General features: G+C 45.1%; 1 protein-coding gene across 2 annotated transcripts in view; it reads right to left on the reverse strand.

Annotated features, from left to right (window-relative positions):
* ZFYVE28 (zinc finger FYVE-type containing 28) overlaps positions 1–15,675 on the reverse strand; it is a 193,105-nt gene that overhangs the window by 81,070 nt on the left and 96,360 nt on the right. The window lies entirely within an intron of this gene.

The raw sequence follows: 15,675 nt of genomic DNA on the forward strand, positions 1-15,675 counted from the left end.
GGTGTTTTGCAGTTCGCCCGCCATGTTCTCTGCCTTTAGTGCCGGCTGCATCACATCATGCTGACCGCACGCACACTTGTTGTCAGGCGAAGGCAGTGCAATGGTTGCGTTACACAGCCGCAGATCCGCCAGGCCACGCCTGGTTTGACCTCACAAATGTTTGATTTCAATAAAGGGTTATGCCAGGATCAAAAAAAATAAAAAAAAATAAAAGACGACATGGCATATTCTACCAATATTCCATTAATAATTATCTGTTAAGAATAACTCTATGGGAGTTACAGAAACACCTGAAGAAACCTGTGCACGCAAGCTCTCCCGGCACCTCCGAGCCAAAACGGGAGTCCAGGAACCCTCATTCTTCCGATACGTGCGGGCTCCAGAGGTGGGACCAGCATCTATAATACAGTCATGGCATATCCTACGGATAGGTCATGAACATTTCTGGCAGTGGTAAATAAATAACGGTTTATTTCAGAAGCCGGCTAGACCACTACAGGAACCAAGTTGATTTTATAGTAGCCAGATAATAAAAGCTTCCAAAAACATCAATAGAAAACAATCCAAAAAGTTGTGCGCTAGAAACTAATTACCTGGGATATGCCCGCCCCTGTATTACAATAAGCTAACAAAGTTTTAGGGAAGTCGTTCTCTTTGGGTACAATTACCCCGATATTAAAAGGGATTGCCCAGATATTAAAAGGGATTGCCCAGGATGCCAACATATAGGACTAAAAGCTTGTGTTCCATCATATAATATTAAAAGAAGGAAAACTGCACATGTAGTACAGAAAACATCTAATAAAATACTTGGTCTGTACTAGACAATGTTGTGTTGTCTACATTGTCCACACGATTGAGCAGCTCAATGTGGGTGGGACTACAGCATGATTGACAGCTCTGCTCTCAGGTCCGGTTCTGCAATGGTCCTGTTCGGAGCGATCGCGGCACACAGTAGTTATCAGCATAACAATTTTCTGGGAAATAGCCAAACATACACGAAATTATAGATCTTAAGATGTGTATGAGCGCAGGTCTGAAAATTATGTTTTGAAAAGGCCGAAAGAACAATAGGGAACAGCAACCAATTAGTTTTGTTCTCATTTTTCGAAATTATTTTGCCTTTAATCAAAATGGATATGTGAAGGGCCATACTGGAACACCGATCATCAACAGGCAGGTTGCGAGACATCAGGCAATAATACCAAAACGTAGAGTCCATATAAAGCTTAGGACACAAAAATGGGCACAATCCAATACTCCACCACCAGAGGGCAGCATAAGGTTACCCATAGAAGGAGGTGACAAGGCACAGCAACTCGGAGTCCGTGCTGGTCAAAGAACTGCAATTGTGTTAATTCCCAAGTAATTAAGGTTGAGAGAGAGAGATATCTGATGCATAGCAGCCCTAAGCTACAATTAAATGTACCTGAATAGGGTTTTACGCTGGTCAAACGGGCAGTTACCAAGTTAATGGGCCAATTTTCCCTATTTATTGTCTAATTACCTCGGATGAATTAACTTGTTAATTATTGCAAAATAAATGTCTCAATACAAGTTCAGAATAGATTACTTGAGAACAAAATAGCAAAAGCAGAAACGCTACACCAAGAAGCAGGAGTGTAGATATAAAAGGGTGCTGAGGTAGCAGTTGCATCTGAGCCCTGGTGTCTGAGGGCTGCCAAATGCCTCTGTCACATAAGACAGTAGTATAATAAAACGGCACATGGTAGGTGAGGGGCCACATTAGGCCCCCTGCACATCAAATTTAAGCCCTACATTTAGCGCGTACATTGGGAAAGCTCCAGGAATACATGGTAATCGTGTCCATAAGGCTCTATTAGCCCGACAGATGCCAAGAGCAGGACCGGTGTCAGTACCCACTCGGCCGACGGGTGCTGTCGCGGCATCACTGTCCATATGTGGACAGTGATGTCAGGAGGAGAGAAGGAGTCCCAGGTTGAGCGCTAGCGGCTCTGCTCCGGGAAAGCCCCTGACATCAATGTCTATATATGGACAGCGTTGTCAGGAGCAGAGCGGTGTCCCAGGCAGAGTGCTAGTAGCACTCTGCCCACGACTTTAGCTCTGGTGTTACCTGACATCACTAGCCGTGTAGCGTCCATGGCCGCGGACCATCTGGTCTACTCACCTCCTGACGGCCGCAGACATGGATCTGTGAGCGCTTGTCACCATCTCCTTCCCAGGAGACGCCAGCGCTCACTTCCGGTCCGCTGTGTCCCGTAGGGTGCGTGCGCACGCTCGTGCCCGCTCTTAAAGGGCCAGCGGGCGCACATCAAGAAAATCCTCATCAACACCACACATGATTTCCTGGACTATAAGAAGGCACCAGCCCTTCTGATCTTTGCCTGAGCGTGGTTAGCAATTCCCAAGTCTGTCTTGCAAATGGTCCCTTAGTGTTTCCCATTCCAGTTGTTACCCGTGCCCTGTATCCCGTGCTGTGTTCTTGTTCCTGTACCTACTAGTTGGAGTCGTGTCTACTGCACCTGTGTCATCGGCCACGTCCTGTGTCATCTGCCATGTCCAGAGGGATTCGCCGCGTCTGGCGCAACCTGCTGTCATCCGTGTGGCGTTACCTGCTGCATCCATCTCCATCCGTGCCAGAGCTGCAGCCACTGTCTGGACTATCCAGGTACCCTTATGCGGGACTTTGTATTGCTGGGGTTCCCGATTTGTCCAGCTGCCTCCCTGCTATGGCGGTGCGGCCTAGTGGGTCCACATACTCACACACCGTGACAAGCCGTATATTGACAGTGAGGTCAGGGACTTCCACCAGAGCTGGAATACCGGAACAGAGTTTTTACGAACGCTCTGCCCGGGACTTCTGCTCCGCTATCCATGTATGGACAGTGATGTCAGGAGCAGAGAAGGAGTCCCAGTGCTAGTAGTGCTCTGCCCAGGACTATGGCTCTGGTGTTGCCCGTGACAGTGCCATCTGGGGGTTTCTCTTGAAGCAGAATCCCCAGCCAGAACATCGGCAATGCTCTGGCTGGGGATTCCACTCTTAGAGGGAACCCCAAATCGCTACCTGCAGGGGGGGGGGGGGGGAGGCTGTGTGGCACTGCCTAGGAGGGGGGGCAGAGTGGCACTACCTGGGAGGGGGAAGCTGTGTGGCACTATCTACAGAGGGCACTAAATTTATGGGGGTACAAACTGAGGGCCTAACTTCTATATGGGGGTATAAACAGGGCCCAACGTCTATATGTGGGCACAAAGTGATGTTTTCTTCCATTTTACTGCGGCCGTGAGTTCCCCCGCAAAGGTGCCTTTCTAAGTCTGCGTCGCCCAAGTGCCCATATAGACCTGGCCAAGAGGCTGGTATACTTCATTTATATATTTTTGTTTTTTGAAGGATGGAATAGCGTAGAAGAACATAGCAAACCGCAGCAATGTCTGTGGCAAAAAAAACTCCTACTACCGCTAATTCTGGCCTTAGCCTTACAGACGTGAATTATAGAATAAAAGTTTTCACTGTATTCATTCTTGGTGTAGAACTTAAAATGTATTAAAATATATATATTTATATATATATTTTTTTTTTTACATTTTTTTTCCCATAACCAAAACCAGGTAGTGAAAAACTTTTTTTCTAAACTGTTTTTATTAGTCTATATTTTGTACATGAGTATGGGTCGGCCTTCTTGCCCATGCTGCTGTCAACAGAATTTAGAGATATGCTTTACAGCAGCCATACGCATCATAGCAACCCATTGACTTCTAGGAGAGCGTTAGCGTTTCTAGACATGCTCTAAAGGGGAGGAAGGGAGCGGTGTCCATCACCTATTGCGAATGGTGGATCCTGTATAATAATAATATCTGCAATGGTACGCGTCAGGGATGCCCCCTGTCCATATATATATATATATATATATATATATATATATATATTATAAAATACAGTGGCCAGTGTGAAAGCCGCAAGATTTTAGGGTTATTTTTTTATTATAGATAATGACTAGTAATTTAGTTACATTTCTAAAAGTCATAAAAAAGGTTTATCATAAAAACTTTAAACAATAGGTCATTTTACAATTACACTAATGTGATCGGTCCAAAGGTGGTTTCCTTATTTAACGCCTTCTTGCAGGGTTCTCCCATCCCCCAAACATTTCTGCATTCTCATATTACACTGATCCCTAAACCGGGTAAAGATCACGCAGATTGCTCAAATTATAGACCCATAGCTCTTTTGAACTCGGATCTTAAAATTTTCACTCGTCTTCTTGCAAATAGACAATGTCTGGCTCCCATCTTTGATCCATAAAGATCAGATGGGCTTTGTGCCCCTTAGACAAGGGGGTGATAACACACGGAGGACCCTTGATATTATAGATGCCCTTCACAGACAAGACGAATCAGCGATCCTTCTTAGCCTGGATGCGGAGAAGGCATTTGATCGCTTGGGATGGCCATTTATGTTTGAAACTCTGAAGTCATTTGGGATTTCGGGTCCTTTTCTGGCGGCTCTGCGTGGTCTTTACTCCAATCTGACGGCGGCGATTAAGCTTCCGCACTCCACCTCTCCCCCGTTTCAGATATGGAATGGTATGCGTCAGGGATGCCCCCTGTCCCCTCTTATTTGTGCTCTGTATTGAACCCCTTGCAGCTCAAATACGGCAATCCATAGATAAAGCGGGGGTCAAGATACAAGATAGAGTTTAAAGTTTCCTTATTTGCGGATGACATCCTCTTGACTATCACTAAACCGCATATCTCCCTTCCTACCCTTACTGCCGTTCTCCATAGGTATGTGCGGCTCTCAGAGGTATTAGCTTTATAACCTAAGACGGAAGCGCTCCCTCTTAATGTCCCACACCAAGAACTATTGCTTCTCAAACACAACTACATGTCTATTCAGAATCCTGACACTTCGGTAATGTTTGTGTGAGATTTACAGAACCAGAAGCGTAATCTCGTGAGATTACGCTGTAAATTGTCATTTAAAAAGAGATTATGCTTGCTGTGCTGTAAATCTCACACAAACGTTACCGAAGTGTCATGATTCTAAATAGACATCACGTCCCGGCTGGTAGTGATGTCTATTCACTGTCAGGACACTTCAGTAACATGAATATGTGAGTAAGTGACTGCACACAGTGATCTAGCTAGATCACTATGTGCTGCGTAAATGAATGGAGAGAAGTGTATGACGCTGATTGGTCACTGATTGTACAACGCCCACTTGGTCAAAAAGTAAAACAAGCCCAGTTGTCCATTAAGAAAGTCATTAGCATAAAGCTAAAATAGGTCATAACTCCGTCAAAAATAATAGTTTCCAGCTTAGGGTTTACATGTGATGGCCCGTGGCTAAGAATTGTCTAATTTAAATGCTAGGAGGGCATTTTTAACATGGAAATGGGGATGTGAGAGGTACTCTGGTCTTTATTTTAATAATTATATTTCCAATGTAATATATTAGGGGATAACTGATCGCCTTGGGTATGGTTACTTAATGATCGTTTAAAGGAATCCCAGGAAATAAGGTTTATTAATTTACTAATAAAAAGTCACACAATTTTCTAATATACTCTGTGTAACAACTCCGCACATTTTGCAAGATCTCTGCTTATACTTATTGAATGGCAACCTTCATAGTTAATCTCCAGAGGCCAAAAGCTGTCCGGGTCATGTGATGATCACACAAGTGCACGGCTTGTCACAAGAAAGAGCTCTGCTATATGTACTGTAACAAGCCACGCACCTGTGTGATCACATAATCAGGAGAGATTTTCACCTACTGGAAGTAAACAGTGAAGGTTTACATTCACTGACCAGATCAAGTAAATAAATATAAATATATATATATATATATATATTTTAATAGAAAGTTGCATCATTTTAAATTTTACTATGGATAAAGCTAAAACCCCTTTAAAGTGAAAGTCCAGCTTTTAACAACATGTCAATTTGAATTCAACATTCTGTGCAGATTACGGTAATTTCAATAACATGACTTTATAGGGGTCGGAGCTCCAATTTTCTGGTACAGAGTTCTAAACCCTCCGCATAGAGAGTGACATCATAGAATTCTGTCTGCCTGCAGTCACCACTAGAGGGAGCCTATGCACTTACTGCATACAAACCGTATGTAGCTCCCTCTAGTGGTGAGTGCAGGCAGCCAGATTTTTACAAATTAATTTTAATGTCTTTTTGGAGCTCTGTATGAGGAAAAACTAAGCACTGGCTGCTATAAAAATATATTAAGGAGTTGATAGGCCTGTAATTTTTGGAAGTAATTAGATTTATATTTAAAAAAAAAAAAAAAAAAAAAAAAAAAAAAAAAGAAGTGTTGTACATTCCCTTTAAGCTGTTGCTGGAAAATGCAACTCCAGATTATAATAAAGGGACTCAAAACTGGATTATTACCCAAAATAGCTCAAGTCCTTATCCGTTATACCTTTGAACTGGTCACAAATTTACCAGCCGCACACTCAGCAACATGAGCCGCCTTATTCTCCACTTCCTGTCCATGTCACCGTCCTGTGCGGCTGCCACGACTGACAATCCTATAACAAAAGCAAATTGTCCTATGTGCGATAATTTTCAAGTAACGATTTAGGGAGCGCATCAATAATCAAACAATGTGCGCACTTTACGGCCTGTCTCGTCGGAGATAGATCGACATTAAATTGCTGATGGACGTGTGCCATAAATCCAACTGTACCGGGAGTTACAACTTTTTAAAAAAAAAACAGACTGTGTGTAAATGTTTACTGGATAGAGTTTGGGCAGAATAAATCAAACAAGCTCCGATGGTTGAAGACCCATTTCCTGCATTTATTGACTGATATAATGATTTATAATCTGCAGCTCGGAGAAATGCAAATTCCGTGTATATTTAGCGATTCGTCCCCTGAATCTCCTCTGAAGATTTATTGGCATTGCAGGAGGAAGAATTTGTAGGCTAGGATAGAGCGCACGCGGCAGCGAGACCGCCTTCGCGGCAGCACGCGGCAGCGAGACCGCCTTCGCGGCAGAGAGACCGCCTTCGCGCCAGCACACGGCAGAGAGACCGCCTTCGCGCCAGCACACGGCAGAGAGACCGCCTTCGCGCCAGCACACGGCAGAGAGACCGCCTTCGCGCCAGCACACGGCAGAGAGACCGCCTTCGCGCCAGCACACGGCAGAGAGACCGCCTTCGCGGCAGCGAGACCGCCTTCGCGGCAGCACACGGCAGCGAGATAGCCTCAGCAGCACACGCAGACATCCCATGTAATTAGCGCTCATTACAAATCCCAAATGACAGCCATCACCTAAGTACCTCACAGTGCAAAAACACCACAACAACGGCAGGTATATATATATAGCTTCTAGGGTGTAATTAATGGACAATTATCACTGTTATTAATTATTTGCCATTCTAGAAGTCATCGATAATTCACAATGATATACATGATTTTGCACAAGATCTATGAAAAGTTCCACCGCTGCGTATACATGGGTAGTACAGCATGACAGTAGAAAACTGCCAGCAAGACATCACGTTATCATCCTGCTCTTTGTCATAAGGTATTTTTCATTTCCCAATATTTACAGACGTAGCAGAGCTGACTCGTTATGACCTCATTCATATTACACACTAGCTTTTATACCCGTCGTTGCTCGGGAGGTTGACTTACGGTATGGATAGAGTAAAAGCGCACTATTTAAATACCTCTCGATATGAATTTAATTGCTAAGGCTAGGCGTACTGGGAACTGTTGCCGCTTGAACTCGAAAGGAACATCATTTGGAGCGAGGGGAATGCAAGGAAGACAACTTCGGCCTCATGCACACAAACTTATTTTTTTCCTCCGTACATACTGGCGTAAATACTCATCCTTGGTCACACGTATTTGACCCGTATTCCACCAGTATTTACGGACCCGTGTCCGTAAATACGGGCCCGGTGTCACCAGTATTTACGGTCCCGTTCTCTCTGCACTAATTGGCAGCCCCTTCTCTCTATCAGTTCTGAATAGAGAGAAGGGGCAGCCCTTTCGGGCAGAGCTTCCGCAGCGATTGAAAGTAAAAGAAGTTAATACGTACCCCGGCCGTTGTCTTGGTGACGCGTCCCTCTTTTGACATACAGTCTGACCTCCTTGGATGTGACCGGTGCAGCCTGCGATTGGCCTGTGATTGGCTGCAGCTGTCTCATGGGATGAAAAGTCAACCCGGGAGGCCGGACTGGAGGAAGAAGCAGGTAAGTTAACTTTTAATACTATTAACTCCAGCAGTAGTCACTGTCCTGGGTGCTGAAAGAGTTACTGCCGATCAGTTAACTCTTTCAGCACCCTGGACAGTGACTATCCCCTGACGTCGCCTAGCAACGCTTCCGTAATTACGGGTGCACACATGTAGCCACCTGTAATTACGGGAGCCCCATAGACTTCTATGGGCCTGCCCGTGCCGTTAATACGGCCTGAAATAGGACATGTTCCATATTATTCAATGTCACAGGCACCTTCCCGTAAGCAAACGTGATGTACCATTTAGAGGGAACATTAAACAAACTATATCAGACATTACATAGTGACAAAGTTAATTTACAATTCAAACCAGAGGAGTGAGGACCCGGCTCGCAAGAGCTTACAATCTATGAGGAAATGAGAGACCTAAGAATCTTCAGTGATCAAAAGAAATCGCATTGTGAAGTCACCTAAACAAAATAAATGAAATATACAGTAGTTTAACCACTTCCGGACCACCCATAGACTATACACGTCCGGGAGGTCCGAAATTAACTTTGCAGGGCCGTTCCAGAGCGTCCTGCAGAGTTAGCAGGTTTGCAGCTCCCCGGCGGCCTTTAGCTCCGAGATACAGCTGTCTCTAGACAGCTGTATCATGGAACTGTAACCGGAGACCACTCAGCGTGGTGTCCTGTCATGTGATCATTGTGACAACGATCACATTGCTCCGAACAGCAGCGCTTACGCACCGACTGTGAGGAGCTCTGTGATACAGCTGTCTAGAGACAGCTGATATCACGGAGCTTTTACCCGGAGAGCACTCAGTGTGGTCTCCGGTCATGTGATCGATGTGACAGCGATCACATTGCTCCTCCCAGCAGCGCTTACGCGCCGACGGTAAGGGGCTCAGCTATGTGAACGCTGTGACAGCTTGTCACAGCGATCACATATGTGCCGACGGTAAGGATCTCCATGATACAGTGGTCTAGAGACAGCTGTATCACCGAGCTTCAGAGTGGTCTCTGGTCAGGTGATCGCTGTGACAGCCTGTCACAGCGATCACCAGTTGCATCTTCTCCCTCTCTGGCAGACTGCTGGAGAGGGAGAAGAATAATGTAATGTAAAAAAATATATATTTTTTCCAATAAAATTTTTCTCTATAAATAAATGTGTCTATCTGCTACACGGCGACTTTGGCCATGCACGACACAGGTCGACAGGCCAAAGATCGCTATGTCCCGTAGCCTACATTGCATGTTGCCACGACATGACAGTTGCAAGAAATCCAAACTGTCGTGTCGCAGTTACTTGCAGATCGCAACATTGACTTTCATTACTTGCGGTGTAGGCTATGGGACATCGCTATCTTTGGTCAGACAACCTGTACACAGAGTATTTTGCATATTTTGACCTGCCTGCACTTTTTTGCTGTGTTTTTCGCCTGAGGTCATTGAGGAACGTGGGCATGAAGCGCTTTTTCTGCCTCCCAGCCGCCCGAGAAAAAACGAAAATTTTGGCTGTATATTGGTGCGCATACCGACGCGGTTTCCACGTCAAAATCAGCATAAAAAAAACTGTGTGAATTGGGCCTTAGGGAGACTTTAGATGTGGCGGATTCACTGCAAATTTTGCCTGCGGATTTGCGCAGGCAAAGTCTTCAGCGGATTACAGTACAAGGCAAGTAGATGAGATTTTACAAAACTCATCTGCATGCTGAAGACATTTTACACAGCAGATATTCAAATCTTTGATAGGTAGTTAAATTACTACCTTGGGGTCTACTTTCCATAAAATAATAATTTTTGGGGTGCCAAAGGGGTTTTCCAGTCCACAAAAATTGATGGCCTATCCTCAGGATAAGGCCATATTCACACGACAGGGTTTCCCAGCCGTGTGATGGCCGTTCAAAAAAATGTTCGTTACACGGCCACAGTAGGAACAATAGACCCCAAATGGGACATGGCCTATTTTCGGCCGTTCTCCCGGCCCCCATAGAAGTCTATGGGGACGGGTAATACACAGCCATCATTTGAATGAGTTCCGAGTGACGGCCGTGTCTTAAGTCGCTCTCTCTCCTCTTCACAGTGCGAAGTGCATGTGAGGAGGATGGCATTTTTTTTGCTCCCTGTAAGAGCGGAATCCCCTAATCCCCGGCCACAGCGTCGGCAACAACGTGGCCGGGGATTCCGCTCCAGAAGTCCCTGACTTCACTGTCCATATATGGACACAGTGACGTCAGGGACTTCTGAAGCGGAATCCCCACCGCTGTGGCCAGGATTCCAATCCAGGAGAAGTCCCTCACTTCACTGTCCATATATGGACAGTGAAGTGAGGGACTTCTCCTGGAGCCCTCCCCTACAAGAAGGTAGGGGGGGTGGCATCTATGGGGGGCTGTGTGGCACCACCTATAGGGGGGCTGTGTGGCACTACCTACAGCAGGGCTGTGGCAGTATCTACAGAGGGCAGTGTGTGGCAAAATGTACAAATGAAACGGGTCAAAAATCAGCCGTTAAAAACGGAAACACAGCCTGGAATGGATGCAAAACGGACGTTTTTATCGGCCGACAAACGGACCCTGCCGTGTGAATCGAGCCTTAGCCATCAATATCTGGTCGGTGGTGGCCCGTCTCCCCGCAGCCCCGCTGTTTTGAAGGGGCCGCGATGCTCGTACCATCGTCGCTTCCCCTTCATTTCCTTTACTGCTCACACTGTGAATCGCGGACACACTTGTAGTGGCAGTTCACTGTATACACTTGAATGGGAGAAGGCTGTAATACTGTGAACCGCCGCTACAAGTGTGTCCGCGATTCACAGTGTTAGCAGTAAAGGAAATGAAGGGGAAGCAGCGCTCGTATAAGCACTGTGGCCCCTTCAAAACAGCCGATTGACGGGGGTGCCGATCCCTGACCGATCAGATACTGGCCTATCCGGAGGATAGGCCATCAGTTTTTGTGGACTAGAAACGTCACAATGTATAAATAATATTTGAACCCAAAATGGTGCCATTCATAAAAATACAACTTATCCTGCAAAAAACAAGCCCTCATAGAGCTAGGTCGACTGAAAAAAAAAAAAAAAAAAAATAGTCTCTGCTACATCTGTATACTGTAGTGATCTATATCCATCAGGGCTCTATGAATTTATTATTCATCACTGTATCCCACTACATCTGTGCAATTATCCCACTGTATCACACTATATATGTGACATGCAAAATGAACCCAAAGGAAAAACTGTCATAGGAGGGAAGTGATGCCCACATGTCAGCAAGGAAAAAGGGTATTCACTGCCCGGAACATTCGATAATGGGCAGATGTCTCAGCAGCAAAATATGTGCCAGCCTATAGCAAAGTTCTTACTTGAGATCCTAAGAAGTGTTAAGGTGATCAGTTTTAGGCCCTATGCACACGACCGTAAAATTAGTCCGTAATTGCGGACCCCAATCACTTCTATTGACCGTGGACACCTCCCCGTACGGGAAGGCGTCCGGGCCGTAGAAGTGTACCGCAAAAGATAGGATATGTCCGTTCTTTTGCTTTTTACGGGCCGTGCTCCCATACTTTGTATGGGAGCATGGGTCAAAAATGCGGGCGGCTGTTGGATGTGCCCGCAATCGCGGGCCGTGATTACAGGCACGGCCGTGTATATGCCATTTTCCCTCTGCATTTTTATTCTTCATTAACATCAATGGAGAATCAAAAAACTGGGACATAAACCCCAGGGACAAGTCACACGGAGTAAAGACAGAAAAAAGGCAGCGTGCCTCTCTATGTAGTAAATAAGATTAGCGTTAAAGGGTAAGTAAACTTTAAAAAAAACAAAAACTTCTGACATATCAGAAGTTTTGATGGGTGTGGGTCTCCGCACTCCAACCCCCACCAATCGCTAAAACGAAGTTGCAGAAGCGCTCGGGTGAGCACTGAGGCGCTTCGATTCTGATTGGCTTGTCTCGGAAAGCCGAGGTAACCGTGTACGGACTAGAAAGTCTACACTGCTCGGCTTTCCAAGAAACAAACGATCCTAAACTAAGCGGCTCAGTACTCACCCGAGCGCTTCTGCCCCTTCGTTTTAGAAATCAGTGGGGGTCTCGGTGCTCAAACCCCCAACGATCCAAACTTCTGACATGTCAGAAGTTTTTTTTAAAAGTTAAGTTACCCCTTGTGTGAATGGGAAAAAAATAAAATAAAAATAGAGCGATATATATATATTTATTTGGTATCACTGTAAGTGTAATAACCCCCAGAATACTGTAAACACCTTACAAAGGGAATCCTGAGTACCCCCATTCTTCCTCACTGCACGACCACTCTATACAAAGCCTAAGGGACTGACAGACAGGTGAATACATCACTCGGTTGTTGACTGGAGCAGCAGGACGCGTGCTTTACCACCGCTCCATTCAATCTCCACCTCACTGCGGGGGAAGCAGTGGGGAGGAACCCCCCCCCCCCCCCCATTCTAGTGATCTGTGGGGGTCCCAGCGGTGGATAGGTACTGATCATCAATTCTGGTAATACCCCTTTAGGGGGTTAATGTGAAGCTTTAGGCCTCATTCACACATTGCAGATTTGGTCAGTAATTTAAATCCGTATTTTAAAAGCAAAAATCAGGAGGAGAGGATGCAAAGAAGAGAAGAAGTAAAAATCTTTTCATTCTAGATCCCCAGTGATTCAGGTTCAGTGCTTTAAAATACTGACCAAACCTGCGATGTGTGAATGACGCCTGTTGTTTAAGTCTAGAAAATCTGTCCTGGTCATGTGATGATCACACTGGTTCCCGGCTTGTCATACTAGAGCTCTGATAACTGCACTGCAACGAACAGTGCCGCTGTGTGATCCTTACTTTTACCCTCTAGGGCTGTGTTCACATTGTGTATTTTTAAATGCTGCCGAAACAAACGCATGTGAAAAAACGCATGCGTTTGTTGCAGGTATTTAAAAAAAAAAAAGCTGCTTCCCATTCAATTATTAAAAGCAGAGATATTGAAAACCCTTTGAAATTGATACACAAAGTATAATTGCAGATTACACAACTGTAAATTGACTGCCCGTTCAACCGGATGTATAATGCAAAGAGACTAAGATCTATGTCCTATCTAATGTAGAATTGCTATACAGTTGAATGCAATGCGTTGTTCCCTGTTATCAGCCATTTCAAAATCCCTGCCCCCATGATCACTACTTTATGTCATAGAGAAGATTTACATACCTGATATTAGCAGCTCACCGTTTATCGGCTGCTGGATTTAGGTTTAGCGGCCCTTTATAACATGCGATATTACCGCAAGGGTAGGAGCGAGGAGGCAGCGATACATCTTTGATCTGAGAAAAATAAACTTCTTCCTTTATCGTCACAGCATGGTTGCGTATGATTGACACTGATGCAGTCAAACGCTTCCTTCGTATCTGATGTCAGCCATTAGCTCCTTGTCGGATCCAGCAGGGGGTTAATGATGAAACATCTCACTCTGCGGGAACTAGAACGTTCTTTTATGGCCTAAATTCCCGCTTCCTAAACATCAGTTCATCCCATTATTGGCCTGTATACTTTTAGCAGTGCACATATTGAACTAGGAACACGGCACAAGCAATACTTACATCTATAGACTGTAATTAGCTGTATAATAAAGCCCGCGGGACTTCACTGGCATCTGGATAACATCATTTGCATTTAGTGTTGTCTTTTGGAATCTCGAAGGGTAAATTATTTCCAATGAAACTTTGTACGATCAGATTTAAAAAAAAAAAAAAAAAAAATGCATGGCTGGTAAAAATCTTCACGTTGCCCCCTCCACCAGCAGCTGTTTTATAAACACGAAGCGGCTGATGTAGCCCCGGATGACACCGACTGCGCTGTGATTGATCGAGAAAGCGTAAAAAATTGACATTTTCACAGGAAATTATTACACTGAACTATTATACCATGTCAGGACTGCACAAATCCCAGGTAGCCAATGCGTGAAGAAACTTGGTACCGGCGCTTTTTGGGGTGTTTTGTACTGACCAGCGATCGAAACGGTTCCCCGAAATTCCATAGGATTTTTAGGTCGGTAAAGCTGCCGATATACACACTAAACTAAGGCTCCATTGTCAGACAGAGGCCAAAAGAGTGTGCTTCTGTTCTCCATCTGGCTGGCAGACGTCAGTATGCAAAAATAAATAAATAATGGAATAGAGTAGCAGACGCCATCTTGCGGTGTCCAGTATATAAAAAAAAACAAAACACTTTTACAACTTGTTAACTTAAACATTTTTGAACATGCTAGCCTATGGGTGATGGATGCGTTAAATGAAAGCCGTCCATCACTCATAGGCTATAATGGCATCAGTTTTTCGGAAGCGTCATGAAAGTTCATGACAGCCTATTATGGCATACGTTCCAGGGATATGGATGATGGACGGATGGGTTAAAGAGGCTCTGTCACCAGATTTTGCAGCCCCTATCTCATATTGCAGCAGATCGGCGCTGCAATGTAGATTACAGTAACGTTTTTATTTTTAAAAAACGAGCATTTTTGGCCAAGTTATGGCCATTTTTGTAGTTATGCAAATGAGGCATGCAAAAGTACAACTGGGCGTGTTGAAAAGTAAAAGTCCAAGTGGGCGTGTATTATGTGCGTACATCGGGGCGTGTTTACTACTTTTACTAGCTGGGCGTTCTGATGAGAAGTATCATCCACTTCTCTTCAGAACGCCCAGCTTCTGGCAGTGCAGACACAGCCGTGTTCTCGAGAGATCACGCTGTGACGTCACTTCCCCAGGTCCTGCATCGTGTCAGACGAGCGAGGACACATCGGCACCAGAGGCTACAGATGATTCTGCAGCAGCAGCGTTTGCAGGTAAGTAGCTACATCGATTTACCTGCAAACGCCGATGCTGCTGCAGAATCATCTGTAGCCTCTGGTGCCGGCTAGTCTGACACGATGCAGGACCTGTGAGTGACGTCACAGCGTGATCTCTCGAGAACACGCTGTGTGTCTGCACTGCCAGAAGCTGGGTGTTGTGAAGAGAAGTGGATGATACTTCTCATCAGAACGCCCAGCTAGTAAAAGTAGTAAACACGCCCCGATGTACGCACATAATACACGCCCAGTTGTACTTTTGCAAGCCTCATTTGCATAAATACAAAAATGGCCATAACTTGGCCAAAAATGCTCGTTTTTAAAAAATAAAAACGTTACTGTAATCTACATTGCAGCGCCGATCTGCTGCAATAGCAGATAGGGGTTGCAAAATCTGGTGACAGAGCCTCTTTAAGCATCCGTCACAGTCTCCGTTTAAAGAGTACGTCGGGAGCATTTACCATTGTAGGCCAAAAATGTGATGTGAATAAGTTCCAACCCATTGATATGAATGAGCACTGTGTAATGCTTTGTTTCTCCTGTGGTGGCACTGCAGGGAAGCTGAACACTTATCGGCTGATCGTGGGGGTCACTTTGTGATGTTCTTATTGTCAAGGGACCCTTGTAAAAAGTAGGAATTGCCCAAAG

The sequence above is a fragment of the Rhinoderma darwinii genome, chromosome 1 (assembly GCF_050947455.1).
Source record: "Rhinoderma darwinii isolate aRhiDar2 chromosome 1, aRhiDar2.hap1, whole genome shotgun sequence".
Taxonomy (NCBI): Eukaryota; Metazoa; Chordata; class Amphibia; order Anura; family Rhinodermatidae; genus Rhinoderma; species Rhinoderma darwinii.